Consider the following 18,810-nt stretch of genomic DNA (forward strand, 5'->3'; position numbering starts at 1 on the left):
AATCTAACCTTCATCTAGAGAGTATGCGCTCAGCTGAAATGGTGCCAGAGACACACAACCATTCATAGCTACTTCATGAGTGTACCTATACGGTTTCATATATTTGTTGCATTCACAGTTGCATGTTTCAGTGGACACCTGAACATCTAATATGTATATCTTATATACATATGATGTTTGAAGCAGCTCTCAGTGGTGAAGAAAGAGCACTCTGCCCATACTCAGAGGCAATTTTCTCCAGCCATGTCACAAATGCAGAGAAAGGATTTTAAAAAAGTTCAACATAATGCATGGAAGCAAAGGTTCAGCAGCCTAATAGCATCTTTTGAAACTGGTTCCTGAAGTGATGGTTTGTAATTTAGAGATATTCTCTTATCTGGAACACTGCTCAACCTTTTCTCAGAAATTAGTAATTCGTGAACATGCCCCAGGTCAGTGGGACTGTTGGAGCGGAGGTAGGACTGAGATTGCTGACTGATTCCGCAGATTAAAGTTGTGTTTTATGCCTGTCCTCAATCTGCGATTTATATTTACAGACCCAAATCATTCCAATCCCAGGGCCTCTGATGAGCCCTGGTTCAGATTAAGCAGTGAAGCATCTTCTTCTGTTTTCCTAACTATAAACAGGGCTTGATGGAAGATAAGCCATTTTCTCCTGGTGTGAGTATAAAAAGAAGTTTCGTAAAACTGAATTATCTGTGTAAAATGAGGCTAGGTCTTTCTGAAAAAGCTACTAGTGGAGGACTGAAATTTGCCTCTGTGGTCTCTTCCGGACACATCAAAAAAAGAAGATTGTTCTCAAATCAAACTCTTCCCCCAGCCTAAAAACCTCTCCTTTAGGCGTGTGCTGATACAACTTACAGCAATAGCCTCCTTGGAAGCAAAAATAAAAAGACCCATCCCTGTATTGTCCTGGATCTTTACCTTTTTAACTGAAGGGAAGAGGAGGTCAACTTTACTTTTGAAGGATTTAAGAAAAAAACATTAAAATAAAAGGGCTGGCCACGCAAGTATCTCTCTCTTGGTCTCTTGACTCCCTTACTTTTGGACTCTCCTGGCTCTTAGCCAGCATGTGGCTCAACCTTCACATAGGGTGGAGCCCACAAGCAGAGTCTGAGATGTAACTCAGACTTCTTTTCACTGTAGCTACAAGATAAAGCCTGCCTTCAGATTACTGCTGTGAACTGGGTGTGAGTAAAACTTAATTCTTACTTTTAAAGAAGACCATGTGGTGTTGTTATTATTTTAAGAGGGAAATAAAGGGGAAACTTACCAGGAACAATCCAGACTGGATTGCTTCATAAAAGGATTCTAGCGAATCATCGACTTGCTTCCAGTAAGTTGCAAAGGGAATGTGCTCTGCTGTTTACTCACTCGTGTGAGTGAGGAAGGATAATATCAAAACAATATATCCTCTCCTACCTTCCTTGACGTTCCCACATCAGCTGCCCCTAGCACTTACCACTTTCTTAGTCCACATTTATATTGCACCAAGAGACCTTTGGAATGGTACTTTTCCATTTGCATGAAAATACATGCACATTAAAGAGTAAGAAGGAATGTAAGAGAAAGCTTGAGAAGGAAACATACAAGCCATGCAATTTTTATCTTCAGGAACGTGGAAATGCATTAGACATCTGAGCTCAGCAAATCAAGGAAGCCCCATCCATATTTCATCTTTATATTCTGAACTGAAACTGCAGCAGACAAAAAAAAGAGAGAGTCTGGAAAGATCGACAGTTAATTGGAAATGTTACATCTGCTTATATGCAGAAGGCATAAATATTTATACCCTGAAGGCTGGTTTTGGGGTTTGCTCCTAAGTAGTAAAGAGAGAATTATATCTTGAAGAAAGAGTCCTCTTTCCTTTCCCCCTTTCTCTCCCCATCCCTTTAGTAAATGTGAGTAGTTTTTTTTATTCCCTTAAATGGGAGCACTCTGCTCTGTCTTTTCCTTTTATTTATTCATTCCCGCTGACTTCAGTACGGAATTGCATAGACGGTATAGGTACCACAAAGACCAAATGTGTTGGCTTCTCATTATGGAGTGAGAATGAGGGGAACAAGCCTGAAAGGAGCAAGTCTGCAAGGATTTGTGGGGTTGGGAACGGCTCAAAAATGCCTGCTGTTGTGCAAACTTTTTAAAAAGTCCATTTCCAGTCAGAATACAGGATGATCAGTGAAGATGTCAATGGACAATCTCAATGTTAAATGCAGCTTAGGGAAAACACTGGTAAACAAACAAGCAAAAATCCCCTGACATCTATGGCTGCTCCAAAAGGGCCTGTTTATTGAGCATTCATCCTGATTTGTTTGAAGAGAGATTAGACTATGGTGGCTACTTAATGTGCATTCATCCTGATTCGTTCGTGGAGAGATTTTCGACTACGATGCATCAAAGCAAGTGTCAGCCCACATTTTGCAGTGCATTTCCCCTTCACTTTCCATATGGAAAAAATAAATCTGATCTTATTGGGAAGAGGGGTTTGTTTCAAATCAGCTCTCCTTCTGCAACCTGAACTTGCTGGCTTGTAATTAAATTCCATCTTAAAAATAGGAACAATTGGTGGTGTTTGGCTTTGCAAAGATGCAAAGGAAATGAGTTCAGTTGGTTGGAGCATGATGCTGATAATGCCCAGGTTGCAGGTTCAGGGACAGCTTCATATTCCTCCATTGAAGGGGGTTGGACTTAAATGATCCTCAGAGTCCTTTCCAACTCTGATTCTATAGGAAATTTCTTCAACCTTTTGGGATATTTGATCACAGGTAGATATTTTTCAGAACATATTAATGTGTGGTGAAATAGGCGAGAGTGTTCTTGGGTGTATTCTGTCTAGTTGCTTGATGTGTGGAGACCACCCTGTCGGCTAGGATTTCCATATCTTCAAACAGCCAGGAGAGAAATGCATATCTTCTGGGAGAACTTCCCATAATCTATTAAAAACATACAGAGAAGAACAGCATGGCACCTGCCCCCTCATTAAAAACAGTCAGTTCCCCAAATCCTGTTGGAACAAGAAGGTGTTCCTTCACCTGCCGGCAGAAGGACAACAAGGAAGGAGTCACTCCAACTTCTCTAGGGATGGGGTTCCAAAGTCTGAGAGCAGCCCTCAAGAAGGCCTTCTCCTGCGTCCCCACCAATTTTGACAGATTGTGATTGCTGTTCTTCATGAAATGTTTTCTCTCTTTGCTAATGCCGTTGTTCTCTACCTTTGTACTTTTATACATCAAAGAATAATAAATATATAATTTAAGGAAGAAGAAGGAAAAAGGAGATGGGTTTCACTCCCTTTACCAGTATGTCCCTGTTTGTGGCTCCCACGGCCATGCGCTTTGTATGTGAACAGGGCAGGGACACCCTGCTTCATCTCGTTTGGCTCCTGGCCCACTGCAAAGCCAGTGACAGTATAAGCCCACAAGTGAGCAAGGGGGAGACTGACGGTCCCAGCAAAAGCCCTGCCAAGAGGCCCAGGTTGTGGCAGGTCCCCAGAGGCCACTGTGGACAGCTTGGCCACACACACACACACACACAAATCCCGATCTGGATCTGACTGACACACCTCTGAGGAGGTAGGATTGACTTTTCGGAGGGGTAAGCAGCGGGAAATTACTTTCCAAGCATTCATAGTAATTTATGAAGGAAATTTCATTATGCTGTATAAGCAGTGCTGTGTGTTGGCTCTTCCCCACCCCCTCCTTCTGTTTTCTCCCCCTTTTCCCAATGCCCCAGGAATTGTGAACAAGATTTTATTTTTATTTTTGTCATAACAGATTTTCCTATGGGATTATTTCTTTGGCTCTCACTTTTCTTTCCGTTTCCACAGCAACTGCAGCTGGCTCATATGTGTAGTTGCCATGGCAACTCTGTAGTGTTGGAGATTTAGGAGGGTATGGTGTGTGTGTGTGTGTGTGTGTGTGTGTGTGTGTGTGTGTGTTTTAAAGGATGCAATGAAGTAAAAATTAGATTAGTATTCCATATGCTTCATGTGGAGCAAAACCTGTCTTGACTGTTGAAAACAACCAGATCCTTTCCCCCATTTCTCTCCTGCTTTTATCTCCCCAGCTAAAACCAGACAATGGCTTCCTACAAAGAGATGAGCACAGGCAGAGGAACTGGATGTTGGCATTTTACCAAGCCTGCCAACTGTAAAGCACTTTTCAAAGCGCGTTGTGGGAAGGAGCCGACCTTTTTGAAATGACAGGCACATGTTAGTCTGCAAGGTACGGGCTTCCTTAAGTTCATGTCTCCCTCTCCAGTGAATAGGTAGAGGTGATTAAGCTCTTTGGATATTTTAATGACAGCTGAAGTGGAGCACAGTCTGCTTTCTGCACCCCTCACCCCTTCTTTGCAGTTTTCCTGTGGTGGACAGATCTCTATAGGTCCGGATATCTTATCTTAAGCACAAGAGCAAGTATTTCTTAGTACGTATGGATTTGTGCCATGTGTGCATTCAAGGTTGTGGACTCTCCTTCCTTGGAGGTTTTTAAGCAAGGTTGGATAGGCATCTGTCATGGATGCTTTAGCTGAGATTCCTGCATTGCAGGGGGCTGGACTAGACGACCGTTTGGGTCCCTTCCAACTCTACACTTCTATGATTCTAAGATCTTAGTACACGTACCTTCAAAAAGTGTTACCCAAAGAACTGCTCAAACATCACTTCCCAAGGGGAACTAGATGGCACAGCCAATGCAGCACCACTGAACTCACCTCCTAGCAGCTGATGGGTGGTGACCTCAGCCCTGCCTTCTGCAGGGATCAATTTAGCAATCACGTTCCCCATGGGACATTGGCTGTGCAGCCAATCCAGCGACATCTCTACCTGCACCACACCTGACATTACAAATGAGTATAGTTTTTGGGAGGAACTGCCACGCAGACCAAATAGGATCTGTGGTGACCCAGATTTGGCCCAGACTGGAGGTTTCCCACCCCTGATTTAAGGTAATGATTTGCCACTGGACTGGACTAGACACTCCCAGTCTGTGATGGGCTGAATCTGGTATATCTCCCCAGCCTCCACCACATATGACTACTGCCCCCCAGTGCCTGCAAATTCATCCACCAGTGGCTGCTTGGGGCGTGGCTCTTTATCCCCATCTCCTGCTCTTCATCCCACCTGTAACTGGGACAGGATTTGCCCATCGGAGAAGATGGGCAAAGCACTCCCTGCCCCCATGCCATGCTCCACTGCAAGGGCTTTATGTTGTGTCCTGTGAGTGCTTCACCTAGAATTATCATAGAGCTGCAGCATTGGAAGGGACCCTGAGGGTCATTCAAGTCCAACCCCCTGCAATGCAGCAATCTCAACATACGGTCTCCCATCCACTTTGAAACCATACCAGACCCTGCTTAGCTTTGCAAACGTGCTCACAGTTTTACTGCTACACCACCGGGGTGGCATCAAACAAAGTCACCCCAGATGGGATGCAAACCCACAATCCCTGGCTTAGGAGGCCGGTGCCTTATCCATTTTGTATAAATCTGGTGGGATAAGCAAATGGCGTTCAACTGGAAAGAGCAGTGCTGAGGACCAGCTGCCCATCTTATCTTATATGGGCCTCCTACTAGCCCATTCTGACAGAGACCTTCACTAGCAAAGGGGGGGGCTAAACTAAACCATGCCAAGAGGAGTATGTAAAGCATCTCTGTTGGCAGCAGCTGGCAGGGAAATGTGGGGCAACAGAGAAATCAAGTGATTGGCATAGAGAACCTACTAAACTCAGCTTATTTTGGATTGGCGTGGCTCTGAATGATCCCTTCCAGAGAAGGACCTGCATGGTGCACTGGGGGAAAGCTGCATGAAAAGCTTTCCTTCTTCCTCATCTACTTTGCAAACTCTTTGTGCATTAATTCCCAGGTAGCGCACATCGATTCGCTGTCTGCAGTGCGCCTCCATTCTCTCTTCCTTGCATGTCAGATGCCAGCAAATTATTACTTCCGTCAGTAATGTGCCTCTTAACTCAGGCGTCCTCCACTTCCCTGTATAGATTCCCATTGATCAATATCCTCTCATGAGCTCTCCTCCCAATTTTTCTCATAGCATTGGTTAGGGAACTTTTTTCAGGCCAAGGGCAGCTGTCTATTTAAATTGGATTTTTTATTGGATTTTGAAAATTTTAACAAATTAAACTTCAACACAAATTTCCCTTAACGTTTCGACTTCCCACCCTTACCTCCATGATGTTTCTAGTCCAGGCAGAGGCAAACTCGGCCCTCCAGCTGTTTTGGGACTACAACCCCCATCATCCCTGACCACTGGTCCTGTTAGCTAAGGATGAAGGGAGTTGTAGTCCCAAAACAACTGGAGGACTGAGTTTGCCTATGCCTGTTCTAGTCCCACCCTTTTTCTGCTGCATGATATGGCATATTTTTTATCTAATACATATTTCCTCTACTATCATCTCCCTTCCGCTTCCCATATTTCGAATTCTGACCATGACTTCACTTGACTATACCACTTTCTGAAGTAATCCATAAAGGGTCCCCACTCTTCAGGGCCGGCTCTCCAAGGGCATTTTCCACCAGTGGGCAGGGCTAGAGGCAAAGAGGGTGGAGCAACAAATGTAAATCCCTCTCTCCTCCATCCACATAGGGAAGAGGCATTATCAAGAGTTTGACACATTCCAGACAGTCAAAAACACCTGAGATAAGAAGCAGGGTAGTACAAGCTATGGCCTGGACAGCCACATTTGACCCTGCAAGCCCTGAGGTTACCCACCCCTGGGTTGCCAGCTTTCTACTGCTCTGGCTCCTGTGCTTTTAACAGTAACGAGACATCCAATAATTTAGCAGGCAAAGCTTTCCCTGTCGTGTTATCTCTCCACCAGAAAACGAATCCGCTTAATTTGCTTAAAGCAGAGAAACAGCACCAGCAAAGTGAAGTTGGCAGCCCCGACAATATGAATCCTCCGAAAGAAGCTTGCCTGCATGGTACTCATGCTCTCTCAGACATGGCCACTTTTGATCCCTGCTGAGTTTGAGTCTGTGAAGAGGAGACAACAAGCCTACAGGTCTACAGCCGCAAAGGTAGGCACCAAGGTAAGTGTGTTACGAAAAAGGAGCAATGCTGAGTGCTCCAGATGGCTGGAAAGCCAAACAGGATGTTGATGTTATGGGACTGTACCGTGGGAACAAGGGACAGTCTATTATGTGCACTGAGCACCGGATGTTAGCTCAGAGTGTCACATGACCCTGTACTGGAAGTACATGGGTGGGGTTATTCTCTCTCTGGCTGCTGATGTGAGAGGGTGCAGACACGTTTCTCTGCACTACTGGAATGACAGAAATAAAGGCATTTAAATACATTTCTGTCTGTCTCTCTCCCCTCCCTAGGGATGGGGGAGGAATGGTGTGTTCTTCTCACACTTGAGGAGGATCGCCGGGATCTCGCCTTGTCTTGCCGGGAGTCGCTGACGGGGGAGATCAACATGGAATCCAAGCCGGGCACCTGGAGAGTGGCCAATTCCTCTGACTAAGGCTTGATTCCGACAAAGTGGAGGACTGCAGCCATTTCAGGCATCCATCTTGCAGCGAGCAACACGGGCCTTATCCTGGTCGCGTCCTCCTGCTATGTGAGAGGGATGAACACTGTGGTTCTGGGCACCGCAATTAAAGAGATAACAGCTGTAGCACGTTGCCCAGGAAGGCAGTTTACCTGGAGTTTTATCCCACTGATCATCATTGCATCTGTAGTTCCCATTTTCACTGAATCTATAGCATCCAATTTATGTGGGGTTTTTTTTAATAATAATAAAAAATAGACTCGTAATGTTTTTAAAATCCCCATTTCTTTTCTCCATCCCTGTTTATGGATTGTGGAGGGCAAGAGCAAATGGAAAGGAACGAGACAGTTGTTTTCTGCCAGTGTTTGACACCTTTATTAGCTAGGTTATAGCATGCTTCTCATAGACAGAAGATTTACACGATGGAATGCAGCCATTGTGCCTTCCCCGTCCATGCAGCAACCGACAAGTATATTTCTGTCTCCGCCGCGTCTGCTGCAGTGTCACTGGCTCCCCCCTCTTCTTCTCCTATGAACTGCCTGTATTTAAAAGTGCATTTGTGCGATACATCTCTACAATAAACTGCACTTTTTACAGTCTGACCTTTCCTACCAGATTGGGCGCAATAGATGAACCAAATGGAGAGAATTATTTGGATGCAGGCAGGCTGGTTTATGGAGGGGTGGGTGGTGGGGGTTTCAGCAGTGAGCTCTGGTTTTTATAGGTTTGCTCCTAGACCCGATCACCATTTATTAAAGCAGAGAACTTGGAGAACTAGACAGAGTATTCTTTGGGGAGGGAAACCAACCACCAACAGCTGCTTTTCTTCTTCTCATACTTTATCCTCTTCAAAACTTTATATCCACTGTCAATCCACCTCTCTTTGGCCCATTTCCTGGTTTATTCCCGTTTCCTTCTTTGAAAATATTGTAAGGTTGCATACAAGCTAACCCGTATGTATGCGCAAAAGTATAGTTTTTCCTCAATCCAGAATCATTCATGTTTGTCTTCCACATGCTGCTTTCAATCTAGATTGATTCTAAATCCTGCCACCCACGAGAGTGGCTGTGGCTACTTGAAAATCCTCCTCTTGATTAGGATAGCTGCACCTTTTTCTCCCTGCACATGCCTTAGGTGAATAAAAAAGGAAGTGGCGATTGCGATCTTGGTATATGCCCAAGCATAACATCATTTGACAGGTGTGGAGTCAACTCCCCTTTCCAGGAACACCTATATCTGCTTTCATATGGATACACTGCTGGATAGTGTGGAATCAAACTGTAAGGACCTTTTAAGTTTGGAATGAAACTAGTTTCTCAATCAGAACTTTCCAAGGGCAGAAAATACGCCATAGATCTAGATTTTGTGTGTGGACCATGTTGGAAAAAACAAGTACTCTGTTTTCATTGATTCCAGAATAAAACGTTGCATGTCTGCAGCCTAAGCCAATGTTTGTTAAACAACCAGATGAGCTCTCCTCCTTCTGTCAAAAAATCCTTTATATCTTGACATCTATGCTGTTGGCTCAGTCAGCCCTATCATCTTATAAAGTGATGGATTATATCTCTCACTGTTCTAATATAGCAGTAAATGAGAGATTCACACTCACACACTCACACCATGCAACATCTCCTAATGTTCTCTGGGAAAATCTCATAGTTATGCCTGAACAGGAGTGCTTAAGTTCTATAGCTAGTAAACTACTGCTTTGGGGAAATCTGACAGACCCAATACCCATCAATGCTCCAAAGAATATGAGAAACAAGGATAAGTAAAAACAAGAGGAAGGTAGGCAGAAGCTACCCAAGAAAAAGCAATGGGAGCAATTCAGCTATTCAGTACACCAAGTGATCAAAATAAGGAAAGGAATAATAACCTTAAAAACTCAACAAAATAAGAATTATTTGAGCAGAGGATGCCAGGTACAATGAAGCTGCACTCTCTCGAGTCAGGAGGGGTCTCCATCCCTGATTTACTGCTTCATTTGCACCCACCCTGCTAGCTCAAAATATACTTCTTGAGAGGATATTCTTATGGCACAGAGACATCAGCAAAGCCAAGGTATAAGTGGTGCACATGGCAAAAGCCCTGTGTCACAAAACACTTCATCCTCACATCAGCTTTGTGAGATAAGCTGAGAAAGGATGAGTAGCTCAAAGTCATACAATGACCTTCATGGCTGAGCAGAAATTTGAAGTCAGGTCTGCTTGTTCCAAATCAAGCATTCTCTCCCCTAAGCCAGACTGGCTGATGGTGTGTGTGTGCATTTATTGTCTCTCCAAAATTGCTGTGTGCTCCATTAAGGAAAATACATGAGTATGCATACATCTTCCCCAATGAAACAGCTTTGGAGAGGTGTGATCTGTGCCAAAAGAGAACGGCATGGGGAAGAAAGCTAAAGCCCCCTGTCCTTCCAGCTGTGTGCTCCATATTCAAGTTTCCTCTACAACGGCTTTTTAAGTCATTTAAGCCTCAGGTTCTCCAGCTGTGGCCCATAGACCGTGTGTGGCCTGCAAGTTCCATTTAGGTGATCTGCAGAAAGGTTGAGGTTCAGTCATGTTTATCTGCACTCAGCCCTGCTAAGCCTAACAAAAAGGCAGGCATATCCGTTACACTAGAGAGGCAAGTCCATTGTTATTAAAATATGAGTTGGGGGTTGTTGTTTTTAAGTTTATTAAGTCATCCACCAAGACCGCCACCAATTTTCAAGTGATCTACAAAAAAGTTTGAGAAGCACTAAGAAACCAAAGACCCAATCAACGTTCCCCAGCATCTCTACTAGTTTGGCCCAATATGGTTTTTCTCTTTTGCAGTAAGCCATAAAGTGCTGTAGTGTGAACGGAGTACATTTGGGGACAATTGTCCTCATTCCCCTAACCTGTTTCAGTGGATGCGTCTGGGGTGGTTCACCTATGCACTTACATCACTTGATTTCTCACCACACATTTACACAACACGTGAGGACACACAGCTGAATGTGTGAATGGCCTCGAGTGAAATGGGTTCAAGGCAATATGTATGTGATGGTGCGTTCACATATGCAAACCAGCACTTGATGCTAACAGCCACCAAGCAATGAGCTTGATTGTGTGAACCAGTCATAACTCACGGCTCTGACACAAATTATTTCTCTGCCTCAGGACGAAACTAATGTTCTGTGCTATGGGCTGGATTGTTAATCAAGTCTCATCCTCCGAAGGTGACAGAACAGACTTCTTCACCCTCCTTCTGTCTCTCCTTGATTTCACATTGAGAAGCTGCAAGCGGAAGACGGGACAGTGTGACAATCTACTTGATCCAAATCCTGCTCTGCATTATTCATGCATTTCTTTCCCATTGCTCACATTTTTGTTAGCCTTCATTCAGCCAAAAGCATGTTGAATGTTTCCCTGTTTTAGATGTTCTAATCTCTTCTGGGTTCCCTCCCCCCCCCACTTGCAGAAATGAGGTATGTGCATTTGTGAAGGATCCTTCTATAACAGCTAATTCTCCCCTCCTTTACACCCCTTCCTAAACAATATATGTGCATAATCTCTTTACATAAGAAAGAATCAGAAAGGAAGAGCAATAAGGTAGGAGAGAGCCATGACTACTTTTGCTACCCTGCACAATTTAAGCCAAATCCCAAACAGACAGAGTCAGTACACCGTATAACATTTGTCCTTCATGGGACAGCTCTTGGAAGATGAATGCCCACAGATACACACACTAAAATATTTCACTGGCATGGATCCCCTTCAGTACTATTGCTCAGGCACATGGTTTAATTTTATTTATTTATTTTTTAAAAAATTAAACATTTTTTAAAAAAAAAAAAACCACATGATACTGTCTGCCAAGAGGGCTTTGCCTTCTTCGTTCCCTCCACAACCTACAACTGCCTGCCCCCACCCCCGGCCAAAAAAAGCAATGTATAGGTTCCCCCTTATTTTTTTGGTTTGCTTTGTAATCTCTACTCTTGGCAGTTATTTTGGAGGAATCAGAAAGCGTTGTCAGTCTGCATCTTCTTCCTCGCTCTTGCTCTTCCTTTCTCTTATTAAATTGTAAAGCCCCATGGGCACTCAGACGTGCTTGGCTTCTATCTTCATCACTCAAGCAGTGATACTGCACTGCAGGGATGGGGAGGCAGCGGCAAGAATCCCTGGAGGGACTCAACTGCTCATCAGAAGGACTGGTATCCAGGCAACCAGCCTCCCCTGCCTGAGACAAGCAGAAACAGCTGGGAGCTTTGAAAACTAGGAGAAGCTACTGTAAAATGAGCAAGAAGGGAGGAGGGTGGAGAGAGAGAGAGGTTGGCTGCCTTCTTGTAGGCATAACATTTGCCCAGCTACAGATGGCCGCCATGGCCAAACTTCAAACGGCCACTTTTTAGCTCTGAACTCAAGGCTGCTCCAATTAAATTGGTCTTGCCTATATACCCGGCAAGTGGTGGTGACTGGAGCTGATGGGACTTGTAGTCTAAAAACACCTGGAGGGCACCAGGTTGTGGAAGGCTGATTTCAATGTCAGGAAAGGGGTCTGGCCATGAACCAGGAATAACGCTCCCAAGCATAGGAGCAAAATTGATAGGCATTGCCATTCAAATGGTGTGCATCTTGTGATTCACTATGTGGGGCAGGGCTTACCTGCCCCCTTCCCCAATATTTTATTCAAGATGCCACCCTGCTTCCAAGTACACTTACCTGTAGGATAAATGCATGAGGTTTAAATTCCACATGTAAGAGAAATAATGAGCAACTCAAACATTCGTAGCTAGGGGAGAATGAACTCCTTTTCCTCTCGCTAGCAACCAGGAGTCCTCCTCAAATCATGTCAGAGAAGGGCAGTCCTGATCAGAGGTTGGTGTTTCCAGACAGACCTGAGTTTGCAGGCAACAGCAGAAGTGAATTTCTGTGAATGAATCCTTATTTGGAGCACACTTCTAATGGAAAGGCATTCATGCTGAGGCTTTCTGAGTAAAAAAAAAACCTTCTGCTTATCATAGGAAGTACATACTTGGATAGAAAAGATTCCTAGTCCCCAAAAGATTCCTAGACCCACTCCCCAAGAAGTTAATAATAGACAAAGAAGTGCGTAAGCACAAACAAGGACAAGAAAATGTGCAGAGGGGGCCAAGAAGAGACTTAAGGGCCTCGGATATAAGAACACCAGATTGATGGACTGGATGTAATGGACAGAAAGGACTGACATGACCGGAAACCAGGAAGAAGGGACGTTGGATAAAAATTAGAGACATCAAGGGAAATTCTTTTGTTAATTTTGGAATTAGTGCAACATTAATGAAATATCAGGGAACATGCTGGAAAGGAACCACATTGGCTTTAGCAGAAATGATTTAAGGAAATATGAATGAATATGATGTAAACTTTGAAATTTTAAGATTTTTAAGAAAAGATAAGGTTAAAAAGATTAAGGTAAATTGAATAACAGATTATATTAAAAGATGGTAAGGTTATGGTGAATTAATAGATAAGATAGATTGTGAAGATTAATCATTTAAACTAAAATTGAGAAACGGGAAGAATTTGCTGGAATATCGAATCAAACTAGAATACAAAAAGGGAGGTGTGAGGAGGTTCAGGAAATAAGCAAATGAAAAGTTGTAATTTGAGATTTGTATTTTTCTTTTTTTTCTTTTTTTGGTTTTTTTCTTTTTGTTTTATTTTTTGCTGTATTTTTTTGTTTTTCTTGTTTTTCCTTTTGTATTGATGAAATTTTGAATAAATATCATTTAAAAAAAAAAGAAAGAAAAGATTCCTAGTCCAGCTAACTCAAGTAGTTGGAGAAACAAAGGCAGCCATGCTTGCTGTTTTGTCCTCAGGAGAGAGATCGCGATCCCAGATGACCTCGCCTTGAGGTCTGAAGGGAGAAGTGGGAGTTGCAACCTCAGAATTCCATTCCACATCAAAGAAAAGAGGATCACCCAGTTCAAAAGGACAGTGACAGTTTAGAAAGCTGAAAGTCTCCTGCTTTGTCTGTTTTCACCCCATGCAAAGCCTCTTATCTCAGCAAGCTGAGTTGTACCCCACTTCCAACACTCCCAGCATCTGTTTATTTCTGTCTTTAAAAAATCAGTTCCTCCCCTTGGAGAGGAGGGAATCAAAACACACAATTCATTTGGCCATCAAAAATCACTCCCATGTATATAAACCATTAACTTCCTGGCCAAGCCAGGAAGCAAATTGTATGTACGACACACACATGTACCCATTGCATCTTCAGCGGCAGCTAAGCCACTTGTAAGAGTGATCTCATGTTGGGGGGGGGAGGGAGGGGAGAAGCAGGTTCTTGAATTGAGTTGTCTGTCATACGCCTCCCCATGTTGTGTTATCCCGCATGATCTTTGCCACAAACACACAAGCTGTAACACGATTCAATTATATTTTTTCCAATATTTCTTTACAAAGAACTGAAACCTAAACAAAAGAATAGCAAGTGTTTTCTATTACAGTTGATTTTAATTATAAGAGTTTTAGCAGATTAGTCTATGAACTGAATGTGCTTATGGGGGGAAGGGGACAATATTTCTGAAGCGAGATACTACCAAGGTATTTCCTTTTTCTTTTTGGATGATGCATATATGTGTTCCATAGCTGGCATAATCTTATAAGAGGCAGCCCTCCCCTGTGTGAGAGAGAAGGAAGAATGCCTCCTAGGAAGGTGCAGATTTTATGAGTGCTTGTATTAAACAAATAATAACCACAACATTTGAACTATTGCTATCAAGTGTTCTGAACACTCCCTGTGCATTATTAAGCAGTAACCCTCGTAAAAACCCTGCAACACGCATCAGTATTGTTATTTGCTTCTAGACAACCTGTTTATTGAACATTCATCCTGATTTGTTTGCACAAAGTTTCAGGGGACTTAGATGAAATCAGCTATTTACCAAGCATTCATCCTGTTTGCAGTTAATGGAGGGGCTGGGGAAACAACAGAGGAAGAATGAAATGTGGTTCTTGATGCACCTCCCCACACGACCATCAACTGTTTTGAAAACACCTGATGGAACTGCACTTAAGATTGCATCTCTATCTTTCACATAAGCACAGCAAGAGCGGGAGAGAGGATTTATTAAAATCTATATGCCGCCCATCTGACTGGGTTGCCCCAGCCACAGTAGGCAGTTCCCAACAAAAATAGTAAAAACACAATACAATAGGGTTGCCATACGCCTAGAATACTGCAGCCGCAGTAAAAATCTATTAGAACAAAAAAACCCATGGTGGTTCTCCCCGTTAGAAGCAATATTTTGAAAAAATGGAATATGAGGGCTAATTGGCCGACATACAGAGAGCTGATAACTGAAGGTAAAATTAAAAGACTTTGAGGAGATAAAAGAATTGGTAACAGATTGGTTACAGTATCATCAATTAAATGATATTTTTATGATAGATAAAAAGGAAGGTTTTAGTTATGAATCATCAAAATTTCAAAAAGATGTTTTAGAAAATTATTGTCGAAAATGTATAATTTGCTCATGGAGTGGCATACAAAAGATGAACAAGTTAAATCTGTAATGATACAATAGGCAAAAGACTTGGGACATAATATACAAATGGCAAAGTGGGAGAAGCTATGGAAAACAGAATTGAAATTCATGGCATGTTGTTCACTGAAATTACCGTATTTTTCGCCCTATAGGACGCACTTTTTCCCCTCCAAAAATGAAGGGGAAATCTGTGTGCGTCCTATGGGGCGAATACAGGCTTTCGCTGAAGCTTGGAGAGCGAGAGGGGTCGGTGCACACCGACCCCTCTCGCTCTCCAGGCTTCAGGAAGCTATCAGCAAGCCTGGGGAGCCCGCGGGAGTTCCCGCAGGGCTCCCTAGGCTGCTCATAGCAGCCTGCTGCCTGGGGCGTGCTGAAGCCACGGCTGCGGGGGGGGGGGGGAATAATTTTTTTTCTTTATTCCCCCCCCCAAAAAAAAAACTAGGTGCGTCCTATGGGCCGGTGCGTCCTATAGGGCGAAAAATACGGTATATGAAAATGATGTATAGGTGGTATTTGATACCCGTTAAGTTAGCAAAAATGTACAGAACAAGTTCAAATATTTGCTGGAAATGTAAAGAAAAAGAAGGTACCTTTTATCATATGCGGCGGACGTTTAAAGTAACTAAAGATTTCTGGGAGATGATATATAATGAAATGAAAAAAAGTTTAAAATAACTTTTGTTTAAAAACCAGAAGTTTTACTAGGAATTATAGGTACCGAGATACCAAATTGTTTATGTATGCGACAACAGCTGCATGGATGCTACTAGCCCAGAGATGGAAGGAAGAAACTATCTGACCAGAAAACAATGGCAAACCAAGTTGATAGACTATGCTGAAATGGCAAAATTAACTGGGAAGCTCAGAAATCAAGAAGACAAGAACTTTAATAAGGAATGGGAAAAGTTTACATTTTATTTACGAGACCACTGTAAACAGGTTAAAACATTAGCAGGATTTTACCCACGCTTGTAAAGTATGGATAATTTAGAAAGATTAAAAATTTGGATAAGTATTGGTATGCAGTTAGGAAAAAATACCATTAGGATCCATGGAAGGGATGGGGGGGAAGTCAGGAGATTCAGAGCAATCTTGACATGTGGAGTCAGAACTGCTTTTTGTTGTATGTATACCTTTAACCCTAACCCTAACCCTAACCTTTAAAAATCAAATAAAAAAATTGTGCAAAAAAATAATAATACTGCAGCCACAAGCAGTGTCCGCGCAGAAATCGGCTGTATGTCCAGGAAAATCCAGACGTATGGCAGCCTAGGTCAGCAATATCAATTTCCCTCAGAAATAGCTCAAAAATGTCCAATTTCTTTGCAATTTTGCAAAAAGAGCTCCAAAACTTTTCTGTTCGGGTTTTCGCTTTTTGAAATATGGCAACCCTACAACACAACACCACACACTAAAAACTTCCCTAAGCAGGGTGGCCTTCAGATGTCTTTCAAAAATCACATAGCAAACAAGCCTTACTTCCTCCCTCCCCAAAGGAGAGGAGGCACGACCTAGCCAAGCCTTCTCTAGCCATTTACCGCTCTGTAGTCCTTAAGCCCTTCATTTGCTAACTAGCATAGCTATGCATTGTGAAGTTTCACTGCAAAATCTCCCACCATTTTCAAGTGGGATTCACCAGCAACTGTGTTGGATTGAGAGGTCTTGTGCAACGAACCCACTTCCCCCACAAAGTCAGGCTTCTTGCTGTAAGGGAAAGTGACTAGCTGTAAGGGAAATGCATTAGAAAGCCAGAGGACAGCACTTGTTTTGACGCATATCATCTAACCTCCCCCATAAACAAATCAGAATGAATATTCATTAAACAGCCAACATTATCTAATCTCCCTGAAAACCTATCAAGATGAATGCTCAATGATCAGGTCACCTGGAAGCACCCGTAGCATCTAATAATAATAATAATAATAATAATAATAATAATAATTATTATTATTATTATTATTATTATTATTATTATTATTTATTTGTACCCCGCCCATCTGGCTGGGTTTCCCCAGCCACTCTGGATAGCTTCCAACAAAGATTAAAAATACATTAAAATGTCACACATTAAAAACTTCCCGGAACAGGGCTGCCTTCAGATGTCTTCTAAATGTCAGATAGTTGTTTATCTCTTTGATATCTGATGGGAGGGCGTTCTACAGGGCAGGCGCCACTACCGAGAAGGCCCTCTGCCTGGTTCCCTGTAACCTTACTTCTCACAGTGAGGGAACTGCCAGAAGGCCCTCGGCGCTGGACCTCAGTGTCCGGGCAGAACGATGGGGGTGGAGACGCTCCTTCAGGTATACTGGGCCAAGGCCGTTTAGGCCTTTAAAGGCCAACACCAACACTTTGAATTGTGCTCGGAAACGAGAAAAAGAGTGGCTCTAGCTTCCATCTCCTGCTTGCACTGACTCTGAATACTTCTCCCTCCAAAGGGCAGCCCCACATGGCTCTCCTGGTCTTTTCTGGTAGCCTTCTCCTGACAAGCTCACACAATGCCACTTGCCAGGAGACAAGAAATAGACCCAGAGGGCCTTGGCAGGAGCATTCCAAAGCTAAAAATAGCTATGGGTCAGCTGTGAAGGAGCCTGAGGCCCTTCACTGCCCCCTCCCTTTCTCCCTATACTTTACCTTCCCATGCACAGCTGGTGCTGCAGTCACCAAGAGGACAAACAGCCCCATGACAAATCCTGGGTCTGCCTCTTTCCATCAACAACTCCCCCCTCCTCTTCTCCTCCAGGCATCTCTGCTGCTAGAAGCTAGGTTGCTGCTAAATTATTACAGGGAGTAGGAAAGAAAGAAAGAAAGAAAGAAAGAAAGAAAGAAAGAAAGAAAGAACAACGCTGATCTGGAAGCAAGGATGGGGAAACCATCCATTTCCGTTTCTCGTTCTTAAGTTCAGTTCTCCCCATTTCTACCTCGGTTTGCACTTAAAAGGGGGCAATCCACCTGAAAATTCACCAGTAAATTGCCCCTAATATACAAATTTGTGTGCATTTTTGCCTAATGTAAACATTTTTGCAATCTTCCCTGATATAATGCATTTTATAACATTGCTTTTGCTAATACATTTGCATTCTTATGCACACCTCACACTAGTATAATTGTATTACAAAATTCAGAGAAGCATGCATTTTGAAAGATGGCTGTGCTCACCTTTCAACATGAACTGAATCAAATTTCTCCCCCCGTCCTTAGCTGGAAGCAACCCTTTCATTCAGTCAACACTGACAGAACACCTTGTGGGGATTTGGGATTATAGAGAAAAGATAGTTATTGACTCTTGTCCTGTTCTTATCAAATGCATTTCAATGAATCATTCCCTCTTAGGCCCCTTTAAATAATATTCCAGTATCTTTCCAGCAGCTGCATAATTTAACTTTGTCTGCTTTTCCTTTCAGTCAAGCTGCCGTTCAATTAGCATTTGCTATAGTTATTTTAACAAACATTACCAACTTAAGTCCCATTGATTTTAGAAAGGAACATTTACGTATACACTTTATTCTCCCACTGTAATCAGTGGTGATTAAGACTGCAGCCCTATTCAAAAACAACTACAAAAATGTTGTTTTAAGTAGATTGGACTCCGTAGCCTCTTTGGCTAATTCAGATAGATGCTGGTGATGTCATGTTGATACTGCTTCTTGGAGGCAGATAACGTGGGTGTGTCCTCTTTTAGGTCAGAAATTGTTCTTATTTTGCTTGGGGGGAAATCTTTGATATTTGTAGATGTTCATGACTTAAAATCCTATGATCTGAGGAGCAACAGATGGGTCCCTTGAGCCCTTATGGTTTCAAAAGGACTTATACTTCAAG

At 42.9% G+C, this 18,810-nt stretch overlaps 2 long non-coding RNA genes across 4 annotated transcripts in view; both read right to left on the reverse strand.

Annotated features, from left to right (window-relative positions):
- LOC310766567 overlaps nucleotides 1-18,810 on the reverse strand; it is an 89,990-nt gene that overhangs the window by 18,289 nt on the left and 52,891 nt on the right. The gene's annotated exons all lie outside the window — the stretch shown is intronic.
- Nucleotides 10,141-18,235, reverse strand: LOC310766935. Its single transcript, XR_014550538.1, has 3 exons — nucleotides 18,151-18,235; nucleotides 12,185-12,360; nucleotides 10,141-10,759 (listed from the first exon to the last, which is right to left on the reverse strand). It is a non-coding gene; the product is annotated as an uncharacterized lncRNA (long non-coding RNA).

This window comes from Podarcis filfolensis (assembly GCF_964270895.1).
Source record: "Podarcis filfolensis genome assembly, chromosome: 1".
NCBI classification, from domain to species: domain Eukaryota; kingdom Metazoa; phylum Chordata; class Lepidosauria; order Squamata; family Lacertidae; genus Podarcis; species Podarcis filfolensis.